Source organism: Anas platyrhynchos, chromosome 9 (genome assembly GCF_047663525.1).
Source record: "Anas platyrhynchos isolate ZD024472 breed Pekin duck chromosome 9, IASCAAS_PekinDuck_T2T, whole genome shotgun sequence".
Lineage (NCBI taxonomy): Eukaryota > Metazoa > Chordata > Aves > Anseriformes > Anatidae > Anas > Anas platyrhynchos.
The window spans coordinates 22,116,305-22,144,040 of record NC_092595.1 but is presented as its reverse complement, the minus strand read 5'-3'; the positions used below and the strand labels follow the sequence as shown (position 1 = coordinate 22,144,040).

The window sequence follows — 27,736 nt, the reverse complement described above, 5'->3', positions numbered from 1 at the left end:
TGGTTTGAAAGAGATTTATAGCAGCATGACAGAACATGGCACCTCCTAGTACAAAAAAGACAGCTCTACATGAAATGATCGGTTGGCAGATTGAAAACAAACAGAAGAATGTGCTTCTTCACACATCAGGCACGGAGCTGTCGGTCTGGCTGCAGACACGGTAGATGCCAAAAAGCGCCTCATTGTAGAAAACACCAAAAGCTGCACGATGAAGAGCTCCTCAGCGACGTAGTGAAGAAAACATCAAAAGCTGCTCAAGAAGGCACTCCTCAGAGGCTGCAGTGGAGAAACGCCAAAAGCTGGACAATGAAGCTCTCCTCAGAGGAAACATGGTGAAGAGATCCTGAAAAGCTGAACTATGAAGAACTCCTCATGGACGACAATGAAGAATACACCAGAAGCTGTATGCAGAAGCACACCTCGGGATCTTGAATGAGAAAGAAAAACACCAAATGTTAGAAGATGAAGCACTTCTCAGGGACTGGAAGGTGAAAACAACACCAGCATTGGCATGATGAAGCTCTCCTCAGGGAAAACATGGTGAAGAACCCCAAAGGCTGGGTGGTGCAGAACTCCTCCAGGGCCGCAATGAAGAAAATACCAAATGCTGCTCGACAAAGCAATCCTCAATGGCCAAAGTGAAGAGAACCAGAAAAGCTGCACGATGAAGAACTCCTCAGGACTGTAGTGAAGAACACACCAAAAGCAGCACTCAGAAGCACACTTCAGGGGCCACAGGGAGAAGAAACCCCAAAAAGCTCCACGAAGCATTTCTCCTCAAGCGCCACAGTGAAGAAAACACGACGAGCTGAATAGTGAATAGTTTTCCTCAGGGGAAACGTGGTGTGGGGAAAACCCCAAAAAGCTGCACGATGAAGAGCTCCTCAGCGACGTAGTGAAGAAAACACCAAAAGCTGCACGATGATGCATTCCTCCAGAGTCCCAAAGTGAAGAGAACCCCAAAAGCTGCGCGATGAAGAACTCCTCAGGGACCACAAGGTGAAGAAAACACAAAAAGCTCCACGAAGAATTATTCCTCAAGCGCCACGGTGAAGAAAATGCAAAAAAGCTGAATGACGAAGCGCTCCTCAGGGGAAACGTGGTGTGAAGAAGCCCAAAAGCTGCACAATGAAGGCATCCTCAGTGGAAACGCAGTGAAGGAAACACAACAAGCTGGACGCAGAAGCACTCCTCAAGTCGCAGTGAAGAAAACACCAAAAGCTGCTCAAGAAGGCACTCCTCAGAGGCTGCAGTGGAGAAACACCAAAAGCTAGACGATGAAGCTCTCCTGAAGTGGAAATGTGGATCCCAAGAAGCTAAACGATGAAGAACTCGTCATGGGCCGCAATGAAGAATACGCCAGAAGCCGCACGCAGAAGTACTCCTCGGGGCCTAGAATGAGAAAAAAAAAAAAAACAAAAAAACAAATGTTAGAAGATGAAGCACTTCTCAGGGGCTGGAAGGTGAAAACAACACCAGCATTGGCATGATGAAGCTCTCCTCAGGGAAAACATGGCGAAGAACCCCAAAGGCTGGATGGTGCAGAACTCCTCAGGGCCGAGTAGAAGAAAACACCACAAGCTGCACGATGAACTCCTCAGGGCCGTAGTGAAGAAAACAACAAAATCTGCACGATGATGCATTCCTCCAGAGTCCCAAAGTGAAGAGAACCCCAAAAGCTGCGCGATGAAGAACTCCTCAGGGACCACAAGGTGAAGAAAACACAAAAAGCTCCATGAAGAATTATTCCTCAAGCGCCACGGTGAAGAAAACGCAAAAAAGCTGAACGATGAAGCGCTCCTCAGGGGAAACATGGTGAAGAAACCCAAAGGCTGGATGGTGCAGAACTCCTCAGGGCCGCAGTGAAGAAAACACCACAAGCTGCACTACAAAGCTCTCCTCAGGAGCCGAAGTGAAGAGAAGCAGAAAAGCTGCACGCTGAAGAACTCCTCCGGGTAAACGTAATGAAGGGAACCCCAAAAGCTGGACGATGCAGAACTCCTCAAGGGCCGCAATGAAGAAAATACCAAATGCTGCTCGACAAAGCAATCTTCAACGACCGAAGTGAAGAGAACCAGAAAAGCTGCACGATGAACTCCTCAGGGCCGTAGTGAAGAAAACACCAAAAGCTGCACAATGATGCATTCCTCCAGAGTCCCAAAGTGAAGAGAACCCCAAAAGCTGCGCGATGAAGAACTCCTCAGGGACCACAAGGTGAAGAAAATACAAAAAGCTCCACGAAAAATTATTCCTCAAGCGCCACGGTGAAGAAAATGCAAAAAAGCTGAACGATGAAGCGCTCCTCAGGGGAAACATGGTGAAGAACCCCAAAGGCTGGATGGTGCAGAACTCCTCCAGGGCCGCAATGAAGAAAATACCAAATGCTGCTCGACAAAGCAATCCTCAATGGCCGAAGTGAAGAGAACCAGAAAAGCTGCACGATGAAGAACTCCTCAGGACTGTAGTGAAGAACATACCAAAAGCCGCACGCGGAAGCACACTTCAGGGGCCACAGGGAGAAGAAACCCCAAAAAGCTCCACAAAGCATTTCTCCTCAAGCGCCACAGTGAAGAAAACACGACGAGCTGAATAGTGAAGCCCTCCTCAGGGGAAACATGGTGTGGGGAAAACCCCCAAAAGCTGCACGATGAAGAGCTCCTCAGTGACGTAGTAAGGAAAACACCAAAAGCTGCTCAAGAAGGCACTCCTCAGAGGCTGCAGTGGAGAAACATCAAAAGCTGGACGATGAAGCTCTCCTAAAGTAGAAACGTGGATCCCAAGAAGCTGAACGATGAAGAACTCGTCATGGGCCGCAATGAAGAATACGCCAGAAGCCGCACGCAGAAGTACTCCTTGGGGCCTAGAATGAGAAAAAAAAACACCAAATGTTAGAAGATGAAGCACTTCTCAGGGGCTGGAAGGTGAAAACAACACCAAAAGCGGCATGATGAAGCTCTCATCAAGGAAAACATGGTGAGGAGAACCCCAAAGGCTGGATGGTGCAGAACTCCTCAGGGCCGAGTAGAAGAAAACACCACAAGCTGCACGATGAACTCCTCAGGGCCGTAGTGAAGAAAACACCAAAATCTGCACGATGATGCATTCCTCCGGAGTCCCAAAGTGAAGAGAACCCCAAAAGCTGCGCGATGAAGAACTCCTCAGGGACCACAAGGTGAAGAAAACACAAAAAGCTCCATGAAGAATTATTCCTCAAGCGCCACGGTGATGAAAACGCAAAAAAGCTGAACGATGAAGCGCTCCTCAGGGGAAACATGGTGAAGAACCCCAAAGGCTGGATGGTGCAGAACTCCTCAGGGCCGCAGTGAAGAAAACACCAAAATCTGCACGATGATGCATTCCTCCAGAGTCCCAAAGTGAAGAGAACCCCAAAAGCTGCACGATGAAGAACTCCTCAGGGACCACAAGGTGAAGAAAACACAAAAAGCTCCATGAAGAATTATTCCTCAAGCGCCACGGTGAAGAAAACGCAAAAAAGCTGAATGATGAAGCGCTCCTCAGGGGAAACGTGGTGTGAAGGAGCCCAAAAGCCGCAAAATGAAGGCATCCTCAGCGGAAACACAGTGAAGGAAACACAACAAGCTGGACGCAGAAGCACTCCTCAAGTCGCAGTGAAGAAAACACCAAAAGCTGCTCAAGAAAGCACTCCTCAGAGGCTGCAGTGGAGAACCACCAAAAGCCGAACGATGCAGGACTGCTCATGGCTGCCGTGATAAGAACACCAAAAGCTGCACGACGACACCCTCCTGCGGGGTCACACAGTGAAGACCACACCGAGAGCTGCACACAGGAGCACTCCTCAGGGGCCACAAGCAGCCCAAAGGCTGCGCCTTGCCTGTGCGCCACCATCGCCGGAGTGCCGCAGCCCCAACACACCCAGCACCATGTCACCCACCCTGCCCTGTGACACCTCTGCTCCATCATAGTCAGGCGCCGCCCCATTGGCTGTCTGCCTTGGCGCCTCTGGGCGCAGCCAATAGCGAGGCCGCTGGCGCTTGTTGCTAGGCAGCATGGAGCTGTGGCAGCCGATGGGCGCCAGGAGGCCGCAGGGCGGGGCGGGCCTCCCAGGGCTGAGGCCTGGCACAGTGCCTGGCGGGAGCCATGAGGCTTTCCTGACACCACCTCCAGCTCTGCCTCGCCTTGCCCCCGGCCCTCCAAGAGGCTCGTTTTGGCGCTAGGAGCACGCAAACTGCTCCAGCAAGGTGGCGGCAGCATTGTGCAGGGCACACTGACATTGCCCATCAGTCAATCCCTCCTCTGTCCCCGGTGACACAGAGTACGCTGCCCGCTTAGCCGTGCTGCCCACAGACATGAAATTGGGTCCTCAGTGTCCTGAAAGGGTACAAACCAAAGCCAGTTCTGTTGACACAGCCCACAGGACTAAACTCGATTAAACCATGCACTGTGAGAATGCCAGTCTCTTTCTTCCTCGCCCAAACTGCTCATTGCCAGGTAGCTTTTGCATCAGCTTCTTGCAGAACTGGATCTTCAGTGTTCGTACAGCTCTGCAAAGCTTCCGCTCTGCAAACTTGTGAGTCTGTGGACTGTGGAAGGACCAAGGCCCCACTATGCAACTCGCCGTTCGATGTCGTCTTCAAAACCAGGGGTTCTTATCGATGCAAGCGAGGTCTAGAAAGACTGCATCTTCCTCTTTTCAAGTGTTAGGGGTAATCCAAGTGTTAGAAGACTGTGGAAACACTGTATTAATGGAGCTGTTACTCCAAGAGGTTAAACAGAAGACAGAGAAACCTAGGCGTTGCGGGGCTCGTTTCACAGAATTGTAGCGGTTGGAAGGGACCTGCAGAGATCATCGGGTCCAACTCCCCTGCCAAAGCAGGTTTCCTAGAGCAGGTTGCACAAGTAGGCGTCCAGACGGGGCTTGAATATCTGCAGAGAGTCCACAGCCTCCCTGGGCAGCCTGTTCCAGTGCTCCATCACCCTCACCGTGAAGAAGTTCTTTCGCGTAGTGGTGTGGAACTTCCTGTGCTCCATTTTGTGGCTGTTGCCCCTTGTCCTGCCCCCACAGACCACTGAAAAGCAGTTGGCCATATCCCTGTGTCTCCCACACCTCAGGTATTTATAGACATTGATAAGATCCCCTCTCAGTCTTCTTTTCTCCAGGCTGAACACAGCCAGGTCTCTCAGCCTTTCCTCCTAGGGGAGATGCTCCCGTATCCTGTCTGTGAGCCTCCGCTGGACTCTTTCCAGGAGATCCCTGTCTTTTTTGTACAGGGGAGCCCAGAACTGGACACAGTACTCCAGGTGAGACCTGACCAGGGCAGAGTAGAGGGGCAGCATCACCTCCCTTGCCCTGCTGTCCACGCTCCTTTTAATGCACCCCAGGATCCCATTGGCCTTCTTGGCCACCAGGGCACACTGCTGGCTCATGGCCAACCTGTCGTCCACCAGGACCCCAGGTCCTTCTCCGCAGAGCTCCTCTCCCGCAGGCCATCCCCCAGCCTCTACTGATACATGTGGTTGTTCCTTCTGTTATAAATGGAGTCTCACCTCAACCTGAATATAGTAATACTTATAAAATGAATATTTATAAAAGGTATAAAAGGCAAGTAAACAGCGCTGGGTGTGCGGGGAGTCTACGCTCCACCAACACGCACACACGAACATCAAGCATTCTAAATATACAGAATACTGCTTTTGCAAACTAAACCCAAGTCTGCCTATACATAGGTACAATCAGGAAAGGTAGAAAACAATCCTTTAAGTTCCACGACTTACTAAACTTGAGTATGCCTATACATAGGTACAATCAGAAAAGTTAACAAACAATCCTTTAAGTTCCACGACTTAACAGTCTCCGTTTTCCATTCCTTTTCTTCATTACAAACAATAGTCTCCGTTTTCCATTCCTTTTCTTCATTACAAACACCGGAGAATTCCAGGGCTAGTCGTGGGAGCAATATGTCTCGCTTTAAGTTGTTAAGCAACTCGGTCTTCGGGCCTTATGTATCCCATTCTTCCCGCATCGAAGAAAAGCATATCCATCTCCTTTTCAAGGCCATAGGGCCTGGGTCAAAAGGCACGTCCAGGTCACCAGGGGGCGGAACAGCAAAGGCTTCGATGGCTGTAGCAGCAGAGGGGCTGATGGCGTAGCAGTCGGATCAGTAAAGGAGCCCGCAGCTCCCTCGCTGTCTGGCAAACCACACGTGTCTGACCATGGTCCCACACGGCTCTTTAAGGCCTCAGAGACTGCTCGCCACATGCCGAGCAATCCCACTGCAACCTTGTCATTTTCAGTTGCAGAGTCCCACACCTTGACCTCAGTTTGGTCCCATATTTCAGGATCGTAAACTGTCCAACTGGTAAGAAGGAGAATAAGCCGTAAGGTTACCAGGACAGTCTTTGTTTCTAAGGACGTATGATTCCCCATAATGCGCAACTGCTTACCAGTGAGGGGCAGCTGTGTGTGAGGCTCCGCTTGTCTCAGCTTGAGCTTCTCTCCAGCTCCGGTGCGCCTGTTTCCAGCGACTTTCAGTACGAGCTTCTCTGAGCCGTTTGCTGAGTTTGGCCGAACCGATCTTCGTGAGGTGATCAATGTGCCTGTTCCCGTCCTGGTCTCCGTTCTGCTAGCCTGTTCCTTTTCATTCCTTCTTTCTGCTTCTTTATTGATGACATAACTTCATCGCATCGCCTTTTTTTTTTTTTCTTTTTTTTTTTTTTATCTTGACGGCAGGCTCCCCTCTTATACCCTTCACCCCACAGCAGTCCTTTTCAAGAACAACTTTTCATTGGTCAAACAACTCTGCAAATAACAACAGCAAACACCCAGAAACTTCCATGCCTTAACGGCTGGAGAACAAGCAACCCTGAGACTGCATGGATTCTCCTGAATCACCTTTCTTTGTTCCCTCTAAACTCTTTTACATTCCTGATGGCCTCATAGTTAAGAGTCTACTGTTATCATTAACCACGAGGTTTGCCGACCCCCATGGCCACACTCCCACATCTCCCCCTTCTTTATTAATATCAACCATCTTCTCGACACGAATTACCACTCCATATATAACAGTCTGAAGTCACTATTCTTTCAATTCTTATGGCTGCTCTAGCTCATTAAGTCAAAAAAGCACGGAATTGCTTGGAAATTCATAGAATGAATGACAGTCCAATTGAAGCTACAGTTCACATTCTCCAATGTGTATATAAATCTCAAGGCCTTAATTTCCTCGAAAATGTGTCTGGCACTACGACAGGCCAGCCACAGAATAACATCTTTCTGTAAGTGCCTTCGTTTGGTAGAACAGCCCTCACACACCAGCTTTTTGCCCTAATCTTATTTAAAATTAATGTTGTATTTAGGAAGAAAATGATACCACTGCACAGTAACAACAAGTGCATCTGGCATTTTTTATTAATCAGAAATGTATACTTAATAATGAGCTGGGTTTTTTTGTTTGTTTGCTTCTCTAAGAAAACAGGGTAAATCAGAGAAAAAGTGCAGCTTCCTTGTCTGTCTTGAGTTAACATGTTAAAGGCCAGCTGCTGGTTTATTTTCTGGAAATATTTCAAAGCAAAAAACACTTCAAGCTGAAAAATCATTTCATTAATGGAACTGGTTGGGATTTTAAGTGGCACCAACTTCAGTGAGGCCCAGAAAGCGTGGACGATCTCCTGAAGAGCTGTCTGAGGGACATCTTTCACTTAAATATGGTGGCTGTGGAGCAGTGTGCAGACGTTACAGGCATATCTGAGCTTTCATTTTCAGATGCCATTAATCGTTTTGGACCACTAAGAGATCAACAACAGTGACTAAATAGGCAGCACAGCCTAGAAATTTAATAGTGATTTTAGCCCTTTTGTTATCTAGATTAAGCATTCAAAATCTTCAAAACTGACTGAATTGTGTGCCTCTACCTACAGATCTACATAGACCAATTCTGATTCAATGCTCACAGTATGCTTTTCTTAAATGAAATTTCCTCCAAACTTACACATTTGGAAGGAATGTTAATGACAATACTCTTTTTCTTCCATTGTCAGGAGAATTTTACATTACTGCTATTTAAATGCTTTCCAGTGACCGAAGAGAAATTTAAATGAATGTTTTGCCAGAATTTTCTTCTGGAAGTAAATAATAATAATAATGATGATAAATTGCTTCTATTTTAACACAAGAACAGCACAAATGGCATACTTTTCAAAAAGGTTCCACTACATAGTTCTCCTGCATTCTGGTTAGTCAACTTTAACATGAAAGCAAAATAAAAAAGCCTTCCTGGGCATGGAAAATTCAGAAGCCCTTGCCATATTGTAAGCTATGCTAATAAGGTGGCAGCGGGAACATAATCTGTTATTTTCATTTGGCTTTATTTATAGAGGTTTAAAAATGTGTACTGCAGAATTCCTGTCTTTCAGTCTCCTTGAACATCATTCAGCATACCTATTCTCAAATCATTCACCATTTGCCTCTCCCTTTAGGAGATGTGCTCTCTTTTAGAGTTATTAGGGAATTGTGTGGATTGGACAGTACAAAAACAGAACTCAGTCGAGGATGTACTGAATTCAAGGTACTGTCACCGATACAGCCACGCTGAGAGCTGGAGTACAGCCTCAACCAGGTATGTGAGGAGCAGAGCTGCAGTTTTCCATTACCCCTTCACAGCATACTACTACAGGCAGATAGTGTTGTGGGTCTGCGCAATGTGATCTGTCAACTGAAGGCACCACCTGTGTTATCCATCCAAATGCGTAGATCTCTCCAGGAAATCACTACATGCACTTCTAGGATGATGTCACTATAAACCCATTTCCCAAGGTGCTACTAAAAGGAATTAAGGCTATTTCCACAGGTTTTGTTGCAGCCCCTCTAGAGTGGGTTTTTAGATGTATAAAGTGTTTTTTTTCCCCTACTTGAATAGAGCAATTACATTGTGGGTCTCCAACACACCGCAGATGGAGCCTGCTTTCCCTAGTGCAGCACAGAGAATGAACGTGAAGAGCTGGTATTGTTTAAAGGCTCCATGGCATATGAGTCAGTTGATTCCATGCACACACACAAAGGATATGCACGATCAAAAGCAACTCAAGGTTCATTTTATTATTTAAGTTTCACATTGGCTTTGAATACCTTAGTTAACATTCACTGCAATTCCTTTGGCAGGCTGCTATTGTGAACACCACTGAAGATTTGCTCAGAGATGTTCTGACAAAGCTTTCTCATATTGGAAAATACCATCTTGTTAAGCTGAAAAGCTTTTGTGGCAATATAAAACTGTAGCAGAAACCTGCCAGGTTAGTGGCAAGCATTAGGGGAACTCAGATCCTTGACACACCAGCTTTAGGATTCATGACAAATTATCAGGCACGCACCCATCCAACATAAGCAACTCCTTCAGGGCTCCCATCTTCTATTACACAGATCACCAGAAGCCCTCTGGGCTGCTATATAGCCAGAGTAAACATGGTACTTTGACCAAACTATTTCCTGATTATCTCCTCAATCTCCTGGCACGATGTAGAGAATAAAGAAACAATGCTAATCCCATGTCTTGCTTAAACTGGCAGCAAGAGAACAAGCCCAAGTCAGAATGTTTTTGCAGCATTCTGCGCAAATGATCAGCATTGTGTTACATCCTCCAGGCACCTCACGGAACTCTTCAAGTGATTACATTCCCCTCTGTATCGGAGCACACTGCTGGGTTTGGTCCTTTGCATCTGATCTTTGGCTTGTTTTTGCCACAGGAACTTCTTCTGAATCTCTCTGCATTATATCACTTGCCTGTAGTGCTGAGGATTCAGACCTAATGCCTCCACATTCTTCTTACTGCCAATCAGTCCACAATGACCCACCCAAACTTCTCACTTCAGCACACTACACAGAAGCATTTAATGGGATTTTTACTTCCCGCTTTCCAGATTGCTAAAGACACGACTACATATAGAGCAGGATACAAATAACATCACATAAATTTTGTGAACCTAAATTGCCAGACATAACAGGACTCAAACTTCTTCCAAAAGTGAGAATTAGCAGCAAATTCCACTGAAAGCAATAAAGAAACATCCCTGTAAAACTAGTGTAAACACAGAAAGAAGCAGGTCCACTGACTTTTATAGCTCTAACATGTTTTTCTCACATAGAAAAATAATACAAGAGCTAAAAAATCTGCACAGGGAGTCTCCAGACCCCCGTGATCTCCTGCTCATAAAAGCAAAGCTTAGTGGACGATATTTATCACAAGTGTCTATTATCCATGAACACAGGATTGTCTCAGGCTAACATCTGGGAAGAAATAAAAAGGAAACGATGTACAGTGTCTCAGCTGCACTCACATGGTAGTCAATCTAAGAAAAATACAGGAGTCTTCCCCCCTCTTTCCTTTATCCTCATGTGTCTAAGTTAAACTGCACTAGAAATCTCACAGATACTTCTTAATCTGCAGCAAAAGAGGCCTTGAAGTTTCTCATTTCCATAATTAAAGCAGAAATCTAAGGACTGTTCTTTGCTGGGATATTTTTTTTTCTTAATCATTCCTGTGAGTCATAAATAGGATATGAAGTAGTAAAAGGTGACGTGAACTCTCTGCCAGAATAGGCACTCCAGAATGAAAGTGGCATTACTGCTTATCTTTTGCTTCTCATTATTCATCTGTTTCATGCCTCTTCATTGCCAAGATAGTTTAACATTTCTGATGCTTCGTATTTCACTGAGGTTTAATTGCAAAGAGCTTCAAGGGAGGAGGAAAAAAGGCAATAGAGACAGACATGTGCTAAGAGATTTTTGGTTAAACAGTAAATGTTGTTGCTATACAATTTAAAACAAATTAGCTCAGAGGATGACGCACAGGATTGGAAGCAGACTAGACTGCTTCCCCATCTCTAGCGGATGAAGGTCAGGGTGACAGAGGTTACCATAACCAGTGCAGATTGTGTGGCCAGCTCCCAATTGTTATGGTTACAGAGTTCTCATCCCAAACAATAAGGCACATGTGCTTTGAAATACATGTAGACTGACTTTCACACTTAAATAAGGCAGCCACTGAACATGTTCCCATCTGCTAAAATGGAAGGGTTTTACAAACAAATGCAAATATAAGAGAAGGATTCCTAAAATAATAATAATAATAATGTCTCAAGAAATTAAGACGGCACAAATGTCCCTGTCTAGATTAAAGCTGAGGTTTGGGAATACCAAGTTACTTGATAGATTCCTCCAGAAATACTAACAGCCAACCCCAGAAAGCCCCTTTCATCGTACTGTTGGTCAGCACAATATACTAGAGCACTAGCCATTTACAAAGCAACACATGGGATAACGTACTCATGTTGGTGTTTGACGTGGAGCTACCACCACACTGTGCCTCAGAAGTAGGAAAAGCAGTCTGTTGTGGCAGGCCCAAATCAAGGCGATATGCGTGACAGCATTGACTCAAACTGAAGAGCACAAAATCCTTTCCCTGCTATGGATTTCCCACCAAGTTTGCTGCTCTCTGAACAATAACGGTTGACTTGGACATCCATTATAACATCTTCGCCCTCTTTTAGGCATGCTGGCACATCAGAATCACCTCGCCAGCATCCTAACAGGGATGCACACTGGAGTGCAGAGAGGTGCATCACAACAAAGCATTTCCTGTAAGGCACAAAATCCCAGTAGTCCCGTCTTGAGCAGTTATTTTCTGAGAAGCCTCACCACCTTGCCCAGCCCTCAAGAAGTCCTGTCCAAACACCACAGTGATGAATTCCCCATTTCCAGGGTGGGAGAGGGGCACACACCACATGCTGACAGCTGAGAGAACACTGCACTGACATTTCTCATGTACAGCTGGGGAAGCACAACACTGACCTTGCAAACAATCCCCTCAAAAACAAACAAGCTTATTCAGAAGGGCTAACTTATCCCACAGCAAATCCATGAGTAAGGGTAGTGAGATCACTACTGACTTTAGGACTACAGTGATTCCTACAGAAATTAACTTACTCTGAATTTGTCTCAGATCAGGCAGCTGCTTTCACGAGATTCAAGAAAGGCCCTTCAGAACGGTAACTTGCCAGCCCAGAAACAAAATCTGAGCAGTGGGACCAACTTATCCCAAACCACTGCATTCACCCATGGGGCTTCAGATCCACCGGACGATGAGTTCACTATTATTGGGAGTAGGGTTGCTCAGAGGACAGCTAATCTTACTGCCTATGGAACTTCATGCACAGTACAGTTCTGCTAACCTGTGGTAGCATTACTAACAGCAGCTTTTAAGTCATTTTCTATTGCCCAGCAGCAGATTCCAGTCTGACATTTTATTTGTCTATTCAGTAATCACACATTGCTTCTGCAGTCGGAGTTTTTGAGTAACCAGAACAGATCAAAAAGTCTGGTGATGGAATTAAGCCGGTGCTATTACACAATACCAATATTTGAGCACTCTTAAAATATTTGCCACACATTCATCTACAATTCTGTTACTCCCTAAAATTTCAAACTTGAATGAGGTTCTCTGTAGGTCAGGGTGTCTGACCTTGCGCTTGGTGTTTCCTTCAGTCAGGTCTCAGATACAAGCTAACTCTGAACAGCCGTTCCTGTACAGGACAAGTGGCATTTGTCCCTACGCAACTCTACTGGAAAGCTGCTGCTGGGTGAGTCAAATGGCAGCAAGTAAAAACTAAGAGCTAGGGAAAACTGTGCTGATTTAGAAGTGGTTTCCAATTTTATTAACCCTTCATTAGAAACAAAAACCTAGAACCTCTAAGTTTTTGGGCCTCTTTCTTTCCTAATATTTTCTAAAAGTTTCAGATCACCTCTGCACTGAAGAGCAAGGAGACCTTGCAAGTCTTCACACACATTTAGCAGTTTTACCAGAAACCTTAATCCATTTTTCACTCTCCCATTCTTCCTTTAGAAAAGACCCAAAACAGCATCTGACATCGCTGTAATATATAACTGCTCTAAAAATATATTGCTGTAGGCAGCAGCTATGACAGTGAAGACCTGATGGAAAGCCACCAGTCCAGCCCCCGCCACATCTCATTTCTGATCACGCCTCTCTGCTCCCTCCCTCAATGGGAGCAAGGTACACCGAGCTGCACCCACTCGCAGCCTTCCTTAAATAGACGCAGTGACTTGCCAAAATGGTATTTACACTGTCTCACATGCCACGAAAGTTCATAGCACTCTTGAGTGGATAGGCAAAAAGATGAGGGTGGTAAGGAAGCCTGAAAGAGACTATGCAGAGGGCCACGTAATTGCAATTCATGCAGCTTTAATTTACACCACGTAATTTTCTGCCCACATTTTGAATCACAAGTGCCAACAGTTTAGTCCTCTAAACTCACTTATTAGTCTCAAGACTGGAAGGAAAAGAGTTTGACAGTAGCAAAGTAACTCTGCTAGCAGGTTCAGGCTAAGGCTGTACAAAGGAAAAAAAAAAAAAAAAAAAAAGAGGGCTCACAACTTTAAAGGTCAGGGAAAAAAGTGACCAGGTTTGATTGGAACAAACCATCATCTCTTCAGCTTTCTCACCCAACTCACAGAAACATCGACCGTGCAACTGTTTTTTCCCTCCATTTCCATCAAGGGACTTTTGACCCTTCAACAGTGTGAAGGAAACGGCAGGTTCTGTTTGAGCACCCTTCACAAAACAGGATCCCTTATGGACACATTTTCCAAAAGTGCATTTTTGGTGCCAGCAACTGATGCTACCTGGTCTTCAATCACTGCCTTCAAATACTCTGACTATTAAAGCAAGAGACCACAGGAAAGATTAAAAGGATATTTTTTTTCCACCAAACCTAGAGCTTCACAGTGCAGAAACAATACAACAGTTGTCTTTTATATGTCATCTGAAAAATGCTGGATACCTGCAGGGAATGACATAGACTACTCCAGGAGTTGTCTGGGCTTCTATATAAGATATAGGACGGGGTTCTCAGACGTCCTTGCTGCACTTTTCAGTTATTGGTGGTGTTGTCTGTTTACACACACACGTTCCTGAGCTGTTGCTCACTTTGCACAACACAGTAGCGGGCAACTAGCACTCCATAGCTGCAGGTGAAGTAAAAAGAGTTTCAGGAGGAGCAGAACTACAGGCAATGGCAGGGTTGTTATCATCAGGAAACGCTGCAATGTGTTCAAAGCGTTGCTAACAATACCCCTGTCCACATGCAAAGCTTGAAATAAGACTGCCAGACTGAAATACCAATACAGAAAAACTAATTTCTCCACGTGCTCAAAATAAGCTTTCACTTCAAAACATGACATCTGCCCAAAGCCTGACCTTAGATCTTTGATTTGGGACAAGAACCACAAGGCACAAACATGGACTTAAGCATATTTTCACTCAACTTTGATCTACTAAAACATATGCAAAACAAGTTCAAAGTTACCAATGCAAAAGCAATAGAGGAAAGCCTGGCTCATAAACAAAGGACTACAGCTAAGTGTATTTAAGGCACATATGTATGGCTGAATATTTTATTTTCATTTCAGATGCCGATATTCAGCCATCTGGCTTTCCTTGAGGCATTTCTTTCTCTCTCTCTCTCTCTCTTTTTTTTTTTTTTAATAGAGACACTTCAATAGCAAGGCATTAACAAGAAAAAAAAATAAGCTCTTTAGCGTGAACCACTGCAGGCTACCAACCACCACGCCATTGTTAATGTTATGTTTCATGTAGGCTTAAGAAAGTTTGTATTTTCTAAAACCGTTCTTTATTGTCTGAAATACTCATTTTCTCTTTATCCCACTAAACATTAGTCCTAATGGCCATATGGTTGGACATTTATAATTAACAGCTTCTATCTAAATAAATTCAGTGCTTTGAATTTTTAATAGGTTTGTCCATTAGCAGCCCTCAATGCAAGGTGGAAAAAAGCTCTTTTTAAAATAATAACAGAGCAATGTGAACTTCAGGAGGTACCTGCAGGCAGGAAGCAGTCGGTTAGGTGAGGTACTGGCCAAACACTCTCAACAAGCACTGCACACCTGCATGAGAACTGCAGTGTATAGCTGATCAAATGCCAGATGAATGAGGAGGAGTCTCAGGTAATGGATAAGCCACAGCCCTACTGCTTGCACAGCACAGGGATCTGCATGGATCAGCCTTGGAGACATCTGCCCCCAGACACTCGTTTGCTCACAAACAACACAGCACCAAGAGAGCTCAGCTTTTGTATGGCTTTACAGTCTAACCCTGCTGATTACGTGTGCTTTCTGCTTTTCCTGGGATGTGAAAGGCAGAGAACTGCAGCCTTTCCCACAGCTTCCCCACGCCGGCGCAGTGCTCTGAGTGCTTCCAGCGAGGCACTGCACATTGGCGCTGTCTCCTCGTGGCAGGGTCTCGCAGCTTTCTCCATCCATACTGCCACATTTGGTGCTGCACTAACAACCAAGTTCTTGTTAGATTTCCACATCCACTCGTTATTTCCTTTCCTTGTTTATATAAATTACCGTGGCTTGTTATTTGTCAGGATTCATATCTGTGAATTTAATGGAACCGCACTTCTCAAAATCACCCACACTGTCAACAGCTCTAATTTGTTTATGTCAAATCAGTCTTTTTTTTCCCCATTTACCCTTCTGTTTCATACCATTTATATTAGCTTGTCAGCTGGGATTTTATTTATTTATTTGCTTTGGAAGGTTTGCATCTGTGAAACCCTGATGGCAGAACTGCACAGCTCAAGGGACAAGTAATGAGATATAAATGCTTTCAACATCAAGCTGTTACTTCCAATTCGGTCCTGGTCAAAAGCAACAGAAGTTCTGGCCAGTTTTTGCATTTACTACAGAAACTGATATGGGGTGCTTTTTTATTTTTTTCCTCCTCTCTGCAGACTGCTCTTTCTTACTATTTTACTAGCCACCACCCTACAAAATGCTCAAGAAACACTTGGCTCATTAGTGGGAATTTCAGCATCCAGTCATTACAAGCACACAGTTTACCAGCTCTCCCCAACATCGGCGCACTCATAACTGAGAGGTTTGCTCTGCCATCTCCCCTGGCCACACAGGCACTAGCGCTGCATCTCTTCTCTCAAAAAGCTCTCAGGCAAGGAGACAAAGAAAACAGAAATACTCTGGTAGTAAGCATTTCCACATACAGTTTTGCCAAGAGGAACTAGTGTGAAGATACTGAAGCATGTATGAATATGTATTCAGCAGAAATGAAAATCACCGTTCATCTGCATGCACAGTATTTGCTTCAGTGTCATGCAAGGTCTGATGGTGCTTGCAGTGCCTCCACTGCGCTTGGTGCCACAGAAACCCAAAGCAAAGAGACAGTCACAGCTTACACTGATCATTAAGGAAGGACTGAAGCAAACTGCAGCACAGCAACACCCACCCATGACAAGCTAGATGAATACTTAAAGGATGTGATTTTGTCCAGACTCAACAAGGGGAGCAGCCAATTTTTAATTTAATAGTTTAGAAAAGACTGGGAGGGAAGGGAAATACTTCAGGGAAAAACTGGGACCCTCAATCTTAAAGACCAAATCATTGACCCAGAAGGCAGTTCGGGTGATTGTGCACTGTGCAGTAATTCCAAAGAAAAAGAAACCCAACTCAATCTATGCATTTGAAGGCAGTCCATCACCTCACCTCTCCTCCTGCTCCCCATGGCCGAGCTGCAGCTTTCATGGCCCCAGGAGCACCCACATAGAGGCACCCCCACAGCCCCTGCACAAAGAGGCAAGCGCCTGGGCTCCACAAGCACACACAGGGCAGCTCTGTCTGTTCTCGACCCATTTTTGTGCTACACCAATTTCATCAAGCAGTAAGCTCCTTTTGTCAGGGCTCTCAGGCTGCAGCCTGGCACACCAGCTCATTTGCTGGCCAACTTGCTTTTTAGACTTTTGACAATAGCTCAGTATTTTGAATGGTTTACACATCATATATTCTATTGTGGTGCTTCTGATTTCCAATTCATTTTGGGTACTGATTTTTCCTAGCCATGGCAAGATTTACATGCTGGCAAGCCTTAACAAAATGATTAATGGGAAGTATTTCTGGATATCATAGCAGAGCTCCATTTAGAAAGAGAACAAAAATCCCATATTTCAGTTGTCATGCTGAAATTGACAAATTCTTATTACCATTAAAATACTTACTATAATTTTTGTGTATATTTTACTTTTTTTTTTTTTTTGGAGGGAATTTACAATCTTAAGCTTCACAGCAGCAATATTAGTGCCATTATTGTGTCATCACAAACAAGCATCAAAACAAGCTGCTATTTTAGGAGTACATAGACCTTCCTAGCTGTAAAAAAATAAAGCACCTTAAGCTAAATTTAGCTTACACAGTTTTCACATTTACATGGGAAAGGAAAGCATTTTGAAATCATGGTGCATCTTCAGACAGTGTGCACACTTTCCAGATTTCAACAGGCCAGGATTTATTCCATTCATATTTGCTGAGTTGAGGCCAAAAAAGAAAAATAATAAATAAATAAATACATGAATGTAGGATCAGATCTTCCAGATCTTCTTGCTCATTTATACAATATATTTTCAGCTGCACATAAGCATAACATGCACTAATTTTACAAACAATTTGAAACTCTAATTTAAGCCCTGAATGAGAAATATGCCGAGTACCTCAGAGTTGCAATCATCATTATTCTCCTTGCAGCACACTGAGATGGGACTGATCCCATCTGCTCGGTCAATGAAGCCAGAAATCAAACTTGAGATAATGTGAAATCTGGACTGATTACCTCCTTGTGTCAAGAAGATCTATTCTTTGGGACAAAAACCAGGGTGATTCTTAATCTTGAGATCTACCTTAATATGATTATAGGTAAGATTTGAAACCCTGCACAAACAATTCTGCTAGACATCATCAGTTTAAGAGACTTCACATGCTATACAATACACAGCAAATAAGCCTAGAAAAGCTGTCACCCATTGCCTTGACCCAAGCCGAGAGGGATAACAATCCAACCCACAGAGGTGCTTTCAACCTACTGGTAAAGGCTTCCAGTGATGGAGAACAGGCCATCTCTTTGTCTAAACTGCTCCAGATTGACATTTCAGCTAGCAACTCCTTGGTCTGCTCTCAGGGCAGACAGAGCAACAAGTCGTCTTTGTTTACTAACTTCCACATACCGTAGGTTAACTGCCTCAGCTTCTCATAGCTTGTGTGGTCTAAAAGAGAGCAACAACAAAATAAATCTAGAATTTTCATCTACATCTTTCTCAAAACCTGGTTCCCAAAAGAGGACTTCCAGAATGTAGTAAATGTCTTACATAGGATCACTCTATTCAGTCACCCAAGAGCAATCACGGAACAGCACAGTACCCAAGCTTTATGACCAGTTTGCTGCCTGCTTACAAGGTCTGGAACATTTTTCAAAGTACTGCTACCTATCCAGTTTTTCTTCATGTTATATTTGATCATTACATCAGCTATTTTTCATTCTTACATGCAGCATCACCTGCGGCTGAATGAACCTCACAGATGTGTCATCGTGCTCACAGGTTCCCTTTTTAAACATTGTGTAGGAACATTACCATTCTTGTAAATAGAGCTTTTATACAAATAGGCCACTTTACATCAGAAGCCAGTGGACCAGACAATCAAGTAAACAAAAATAGCTGTGGCCACAATAGCTTTTCTACTCATCCACATCAGCTGTAGCAATGCATTTTCTTTCATTATTGCTGTTCAATTGATATTAAGCACTAATTAGACTCAGTTCTTCACCAACAGAACCCTGAACAGACTGAGGACATGGAAGTGATGAGGTCAGGACTGGCTGTTCTATGAGTAATAAACCATATTCTGGGATATTCACAAAAAGGAAATATCACATTTTATTTATTTTTTTTAATCAATTCTCTTCTTCACATGAGAGTTACACTGGTTGAACTGAGACATGATCCCTTTGGAGTCTATTAACTCTTCTGATTACCTACACAAATACAGCAAAGCCAATGAACTGCTTCTATGCACAAACACCAAACAAAGGCTCTGATTTTTCTGGTGGGCAAGAGCCAGCAGTATTATAAACAATTTGAGAGAATAAACTTGGCTCATTCATTCTGCCTAACATTTGAAGACCATGAGCTGCACAGCAGTGAAAGTATCAGAGCAGAGATGCAAGCTTAAGTCTCATGCTGAAAACCTTTCCCTTTCAACCTGGATACAAGAGGTCTTTCAAGACAGGAAACCCAAAGTGACTGGATACTACATTAGCTACATCACCTCTCTGGCTCCTGCATGCTACAGACCTTTAACCAAGAAAAGGCACAGGAGCCCACCTAGCTAGGGCACAACACCAGCCTCTTTTGACCAGAGCTATAATGCAGTGTTATCTTTTCTCCTCCTCCCTTCCCCCCATAAATAAATAAATAAATAATCTGGAGTTGTATTTATATCTCAAGTCAGTACTGATTGCTGACAGGTGTTCAAATTTGGAAGTTTGTTGAACTCCTTTACAAGACACACAAATGCACTTGAACTCCACTACTAGAGGAAATGGCGAGGGAGGGATCTCAGACATAATCAAAATGGGAAACACGATTTAGACCTAGACGAACAGAACAGGAGGATGAATTTACATTTATTTCACTGTAGCTGCTGAGTTATACATCCCTGCAGCATCATGAGAAGACCCAGTCTATTACATTTCCAATGATACTGTTAGCATACACAGAGTCAAATAGAATCATAAAACAGGATGATCTGGCTCCCAATTGCAGCTGTGACATAGTAGAGGTCCAAATATTTGCTTTGCTGCCTGTAATATGGCAGCTCAGTGAACAGTTGAAGGTACGTAGCACAGTTGGAAGTGAACATTTGTGTCCAACAGCCCATGCTGGTTATATCCATGTATCTGTAGTAAAGGCTGCCTCTAAACTTGAGGGCGAGTCATTGTAAAACAAGAAGACTTTCACCCACAACACTTCTGTTCCTTTATGTTCTCACAAACGCCACAAGAATAATAGTCTGGTTACCTTGTTTCTTTGTGAACTTTTCTATCTAGACCTACACTCATGCTTTGGATTCAAACATCTGCCACAATTATCTCAGGACCTTTGCCAATTTGTGGGGCCAGCAGAACTGAGATAGGAGCATTTCAGATCATCTACTGATAAAAAAATAAAATAAAAAATTAAAAAAAATCAAGGCAGAGCAGTACTCAATATTTGTTCCTTTTCAAAGAAAAAGAAGTTGTGAACAATAACTGGTTGTATACTTCAGAGTGATGTTTCTTGGGCTTTTTCTAAAGGACAACACTTATCTGAAACATTGTATTGAAGTGAAAGCAATAATCCCAGCTGGGACCAATACGTAGGCAATGCATTCCATTAGGGGATTACTTGTCAGTGTATGGTCTGGGCTAATACATGATCCCTCAGAAACATTAGGTTTGATAACAATCACAAGGATTGATTAAATTGCCTCAGATAAGATTATCAGCTTCCATCAGGTTAGCTAGTTATGCTAACACTATGTGGCAGCAGTTACAAAGCAGATGAATGCCATTATATCCTCAAAACTTCTGTAGAAATTTTCAGTCTCATTTTGGCTGTTCAGATTAACATGCTTTTCCCTCCTCCCCCCTAATACCTCAAAAACAGATGTATAAATACATTAAAGACAACAATTCTGAGCTCCTCTTTTTATTTAGAACTTGCTTAATTAAGGCATTTATATTTCTGCAAATTACTGCAAAATTCTTGACCTAGAGGTTGCTCTGAACCTTACAGATGGAAGAATTCATATGAACTTCTCGGTAGTTTTTTTCCAAATTCATTTGGCTTAAAATCCTTTCAAAGGGCTTCTTCTGATCATTATCCATAAATGAAACTTAGTTAGCCAGAACAGAAAAATATTTGATTATCTCACCATGAATTTGTTCCTTAAAGCTGATTAACTCCCATTTCATAGCAGCTCTAGGCATTCTGTTATCAACAGTGACTCCCAAATAATCACATTGGACACTTACAATGAAGCAAAATTTATTTGAAAGCAAACAATCACAAATGCAGCATGCTTCAGATTTCATAATGTCATTTTAAGTATTATTGCCTATTAGGAACCACAACAGCACAGCTGAGGCAGCTAATAGAAATGAACAAGTCAGAGTTTTAATTGTAGCCTTAGAGCCATGTTCATTAGTGATGAGCACATCCCCTTCGCACTGCAAGCAGCATGCCAGCATACCTGATTTCAAAAGGGACACAGATCTGCACAGACTATCACCCCTGTCTTCCCACACCTATCTGTTGAGGGCAATAATGCTTCTCTCCTAGACTTAGCAGCTGTGTAGTGTAAAACAGTGCATACCTTAGCCAAGAAAATAAATTATGCTGGTATTTCTTTAATCAAGGCTTTAAAATGTGATGCAATTTAAAGCGAGTCACACAGATACATGGAAATGACTTGCTATTCTTGCTACAACTATCCTACCACAAGAAACAGTTTATTTCCAGTCCTGAGAAAACTATACCTGCCACACAAAAAAAAACTCCTCAAAGTCTCAATACTATCACTTAGAAACACAAAAATATGTTACATTATGTTATTTCCTGTGTTGGTAGAGGTCAGCTATTGCACAGGGGTCATTTACATCTCTGGAGGCAAACAGTGGTTGTAGAACTCTTAACGCCACCCTGTTTATGTTAGTTCATGGAGCCTTCAAGAATACAACATCTTGTACACTTCCTCAGAAGTCCCAAAGCAGAGTTCTGTAACAACAGCTGGTCACAGAGGCACAGGAGAAAGAAAAAAAAAAAAAAAGAAAAAAAAACACAGGGAAGACTGTATGGGCTTGAAAAGAGGCCAGTAAAGGAGCAGTGTAAATGAAACGGGAAACAGTCTGACATATTTATTTGTAACAGCTAAATATACATGATATCTGTCTGAAATGGCCCATCTGGGTGGAAAGGCCTTGCAGAGGGATCTGGATAGGTTGGAGAGCTGGGCGATCGCCAACCGCATGAAGTTCAATAAGAGCAAGTGCCGGGTCCTGCACCTGGGAAGGGGAAACCCTGGCTGCATGTACAGACTGGGAGATGAGACGCTGGAGAGCAGCCTAGAAGAGAGGGATCTGGGGGTCGTGGTAGACAGCAAGTTGAATATGAGCCAGCAGTGTGCCCTGGCAGCCAGGAGGGCCAACCGTGTCCTGGGGTGCATCAAGCACGGCTAGCAGGTCGGGGGAGGTGATTGTCCCGCTCTACTCTGCGCTGGTGAGGCCTCACCTCGAGTACTGTGTGCAGTTCTGGGCACCACAGTATAAAAAGGACATGAAACTGTTGGAGAGTGTCCAGAGGAGGGCTACGAAGATGGTGAAAGGCCTGGAGGGGAAGACGTACGAGGAACGGCTGAGGGCACTGGGCCTGTTCAGCCTGGAGAAGAGGAGGCTGAGGGGAGACCTCATCGCAGTCTACAACTTCCTCGTAAGGGGGTGTCGAGAGGCAGGAGACCTTTTCTCCATTAACACCAGCGACAGGACCCGCGGGAACGGAGTTAAGCTGAGGCAGGGGAAATTTAGGCTTGACATCAGGAGGGGGTTCTTCACAGAGAGGGTGGTTGCACACTGGAACAGGCTCCCCAGGGAAGTGGTCACTGCACCGAGCCTGACTGAATTTAAGAAGAGATTGGACTGTGCGCTTAGTCACATGGTCTGAACTTTTGGGTAGACCTGTGCGGTGTCAAGAGTTGGACTTGATGATCCTTAAGGGTCCCTTCCAACTCAGGATATTCTATGAAAAAGGAAAAGGATATTAACACAGATCTGAGATGCGGCATTGCTGTGATCTGCTAGGTGTCCATGAGCAATTTCCAACCTTCCAGACACTAGCCTTTAGGGAAGGCAACTCCCAGTGGATGCAGGAACAGTAACAGACTGGAAAGCTCATCAAATGAAAAGAGAACTCATATCTTGGCCTACTCTCAAGTGGAGTGAAAACTTGAGACCACCACAGGGCAAGGTCTATCCCTCCAATGGACTCCTGAGTTTCACATCACTATTTACGTGACATGTGGAAAAGCAGAAGCATGTCACTCTACAAAGGTCAAGTATTTCATATATTCGAAGAGCTACAGGAGTCCAGGAGAAAACATTTACATTCCACGTGTCAATAGTGTTATAGTCCCGTATTCCTGACTCTTGTTTAAAAAAGCATTATATAAACAAAGAAAAGTAATCAAGGCTTTTTTCTATATAAATATACATGTGATACAATATATACTGCACTTGAACTCTGAAAAAGGGTTCCTTTTGCATGATTTATTTTTCATTTTCTACTGATAGACATTGCAAGATAGCTTGTAAGGGTCAGTGTACTCTGATGAATCCATATATTATCAATTACAAAACACTGCATTAGCATGTCATCCACAGAAAGTACATACAAAGGTTAATACAGTATGATTAGTCATTTATTAATTAGAAGATAATGTTGAATAATTGTATTCCTTCAGAATGAACACTAGCTTTCTCATTTGAAAGTCAGTAGAAACACGAAAGGAAAATAGAGACTACAGAAGAAGGAACATGCAACTATGCTGAAAACAAATTTGGCTGCATCTAAATGACTTGCAATTTACTGGCAACAACCACCACCACCAATTTCACCTAGTGAAAGAAATTCTTTCACTGTTATTAACTAGTTCGGTAGACAGTTGCATTGCCTTCACCATTCCTGCTTAAGTCAAAACTGCAGCCTCAACCTCAACAACCTTTAAAGGGTAGTCTCTGAGGAAATTAAGGTCTTTTCAATTCTTAACTCTAGCTCTTCATCTTCATTTATCCATAATGCATTTTGATGCGAGCTGCTAAACAAGAAAATTGTGTGAACAGTAACAGCACCACACTAAAATGGTATTAATAGGCTGCAGCCCAATAAGCAAAAGTCCGATTAGAAAGGCAAAGGCCTAAGGAGCTTTGTGTTGCAACTTCTCAGGGAGCTACTGAAATAATATAATTGGATTCTGACTACCAAGAGCCTCCTCGAAGCCCCGAGTTGAATTTCCTAGCCTATTCAAACTTCACCTTTAATTCTCCACTTGGGGTGCACACGCTGTTTATGATTTATGCAATTCACACATTACACTTGAGCATCCCTGTCCTTCCCCAGTTCCTGTCCCCATTCCTCTTGAACTAGAGAAACTAACCCCCCAACTACTATGGATCATTTTCCTCCAGCTGCATAGAATGTACCTAGAGAGCAGTAATCCATACATTTTATTTAATGAAATTTAATATTCGGGAAAGCCACGCAACAATACTGCTTTTCTCCTCATATTCTTCCAATAATGAAAACTGTTCAGTCTATCCATATATATATATATATATATATATATATATATATATGTGATATATATATATATAATTATTTTTTTTCCCCGAGGCACAAGTAAGATCAACTGAAGAGCAACAAGAACTGAGATGGTCCTGCTGCTTGGTTCCAGGAAGGACATCACAGAGAGCAAGCTTAAGCAGCAAAAGATTGCAATCTGCCTTATTTAAGAAGTCAGATCATTTTTTCACAACAAAATTTCAGTCCTGCTCACTCGCACCCTGAAGTGCCCACCTCCTGCTACAGATCTAAAGAAACAGCACAGACATGTTCACAGACACAAGACACAGCTGAAAGCACTTCTGATGTTTCCACCCTCTCTCACCTCCTTTTCACACCTGTTTCTGATGGTAGCCACCCCAAGACTGAGCATTTGGCCTTGACATGAAGTGGTAAATACCACGTCTATAAGAGAGCAGTAACAGAAATTTCAAACAAACAAACAAAAATCACCCAATAATGACCTGCTCTCCAAGGAGCTCCCTCATCAGCTCCCAGAAGGATTTCTGCATGTGAGAGGTGTGAGCACTGGTCCCCCACTGCACTCTGAAGAGCACATTTAGGTGTTTCCCTTCTGCTCCCACTGAAAAGTCACACACAAATGCATGCTCATTAGCACATCACCCTCCAGGTGGTACGCTTCTGTTTTATCTTTTTGTACTGGAAAGACAATTTCCTCATTAAACCTGTGTGACCTCCAGCTAACTGATTCAGGGTCTTACTCCAGCCTGGATTTCTGGCCCCTTTTCATCATTATGTACATGGAATTTCAGCCAGCAATCACTAATGCTGTCTTTTATAAAATGCAGTCACATGTAGCAGCACAGCCTTTGAGAAAGGCTGTGAAGAAGAGGGGCAGGGCACCGAAGGGAGAAAAAACAGACAGAACACTGATGTTTACACTGTGTAGTCCACAGACCAGAGGCAAGAGATGCACAGCATGGCATTCAGAATTGCTGAAGAATTGCAGTGCAGAAAACCAGCAGTGAGTCACCAAGCATCTCTATGAAGGCCTCAGGTCAGTGTGATAAATACTGATTAGAAACAGTTTAAGCACTTAGCTGAATTAGAGCATAGGAATAGCGGTCTTGGATCTTTCCTGCAAGTCACCATCAAGGATGTAGACACAGTTTAAAAAGCTTGGACTTGCAGTAGGCTCAGGAGACACGTTCATTTACGGAGACTTTTAAATAATGAAATCACTTCAAACACAGGAAACCTGGTCTTCCTTTATGTTTTCTCAGAGAAGGTAAAACCCCTTACTCCAGTCCAAGCTCACCTAAAAGGTTGATTTCCCACTTTCACCCCAAAGGAGAAAGCAAACTCCCTTTCCAGTCAATAAAAAGTCACGTTCTTGCTAGTGGAATCAGAGGTAATGAAGGAGGGGAGGAAAAACAAAAACAGGATATAACCCACTTCCTTTACGAGCTGCATTATTTATTTCTTGGTTATTAGGTATCAAATCCTTCCCAGATAATGCAGAGATAAACACAAAGATAAAGTCAAGAACAAGTCAAGGGGTCTATACCACAGACTGCCTGCTGCTTCTTGACACAATGGGGAGAAAGACATCAACAGTGAGGGAGTCCTCCAGTGCTCTGCAGCCTTACAACAAAAACTATCAAATAAATAAATAAATAAATAAATAAATAAATAAATAATTGTTAAAGCCATTACACATGCTCATTAACAAAGGCTGCTAACAGGTCCTGGTGCCCCTGGCTAGAAGGTGCTGGCGGCAGAGGAGAAAAGTCTGTTCCTGAGGTGAGCGAGTCAGCTCCAGGGGCTTCACCCCCTACCCATGCTCGTACATGGCTGTTTGCTAGCACATACCACAACACAGAGGTGATAACAACATGCTGCTAGGGAAAAACAAACAAACAAATAAAAACAACTAAAAAGGTAAGCAAAAAAACAGGATAACATCCTGTGTAAAGGCACTACACTCATGCTGAAGCACTGGTCAAGTGTGAGGTGATGTCTTGTAAAGGAAGGGGGAGTACCTTCCAAATAGGAAGGGATTGCTATCATCTAGACTGAGAGCTTTGATCTTAAAAGAAGGTTAGGGTTTAGTCCAGCAAGAGTTCTTGTAAGGTGGTAATTACTTGACTTTCCACACAAGAAAACGCACTGGTTTATCTATGGAGACCAAACACTAGCACTATGCTGCTGCTCTAGGTGTATGGGTGCAGGCATTTGCAGGCCTCTCACAAGTTCCTCCCCAGACATACTGATTTTCAAAATGCAAATCACATCCAGCATGACAGATTATGTTAGGAGGTGCATACTAAGATACCCACACAGCACACTGACTCCCCAAAACCCTTGCCTGAGGACAGGAGCCTCCCAGCTGACTTCCCCAGCCCTGACAGTCCCACAGAGGGGTCCCCAGCACCACTGCTGCATTGCCCAAGCTTCACCTCAGCACTTCAGGGGGCAGTCAGCACAAGGCACTGGGATGCTTGAGATTTTCTTTCAAACTTCTTTCAAACAAACAACTTCTTTTCTTCATCTTTAAGAAGCCCCCAGCAGCCCCAAATACCAGTCTATCCCTCTCTCTATGCCTCAATATGTCCTGAGCAGTATGAGCCCCTCCAACTACTCCCATGCCTTACGGGCACCCCAGCCTACCTGAGTGCTGCAAGTAGCCAGACACCATCCTTCATCTCTGCTTCCGTGAGGGTTTAATGGCCCAAGGCAGCTGGGTGGCTGGAAGGGCAGCACCACCCCAGCCCTAGCGAGGTGATGTGAGGCAATAAGTGCTACCTTTCCTGCAATGGGCTAGCATGAGGTACCAGCCATCTGCCACTGCTGCCATCCCCCTAGCAGTGCCTCAGCACCTGCCTCAGTGGAGCCTGCCCTGAGAAACACCAGGTAAGAGGCTTCTGTGGGGAGTGCTGGTTGCCTGCAAGCCAGGGCCTACCTTAGCCTGGGCAGGCTTTTTTCCATGTGGGGTCTGAGAGATCTTGGCTGGGTAGGCGTGGCAGGGAAGGTGTGTTTCATTAAATTAAGTGGTCTGGAGTTTCAGGAGTTTTTAGAGGAGTTTTTAGCTGCAGTAATTGTTTTTCCCCAGGCAACATGCTGGATGTATATGAGTAACTTGGTTTAGTAGAAGGTGTCCCTGTCCATGGCAGGGGTGTTGGAATTAAATCATCTTTAAGGACCCTTCCAACCCATCCCATTCTACGATGCACATCTTGTGTGAGGAACGGAGATAGGAGGCCTGGAAGTAGAGGTGAGGTGTTTACCAATACAGAGCAGGCCTAGAAGCAACCCATGAAAGCAAGGGTTTGGGTTTGTGTGTCCCTCTGGAAAACACCATGGTGAATACACCATACGTAGAGTGTATTCATTAACAAATGAACACACGCTAGGGTTGCACAGTTGTTTTTGTGGTTCCCTCCTAATGTCTTACAGTAAATGTTATTTTATGTATCTTTATACTTTTTTCTTT

The 27,736-nt window shown here is 43.9% G+C and overlaps 2 long non-coding RNA genes across 2 annotated transcripts in view; one reads left to right on the top strand and one right to left on the bottom strand.

Moving 5' to 3' along the window:
* On the bottom strand, positions 1-27,052 carry LOC119717776 (uncharacterized). The gene is made up of 2 exons (XR_011811435.1): positions 26,914-27,052; positions 1-2,860 (listed from the first exon to the last, which is right to left on the bottom strand). It is a non-coding gene; the product is annotated as an uncharacterized lncRNA (long non-coding RNA).
* LOC106019230 (uncharacterized) overlaps positions 27,016-27,736 on the top strand; it is a 39,616-nt gene continuing 38,895 nt past the window's right edge. Inside the window, exon 1 of the long non-coding RNA XR_011811436.1 lies at positions 27,016-27,156. This is a non-coding gene — a long non-coding RNA (uncharacterized lncRNA). The remainder of the gene's footprint in view (positions 27,157-27,736) is intronic.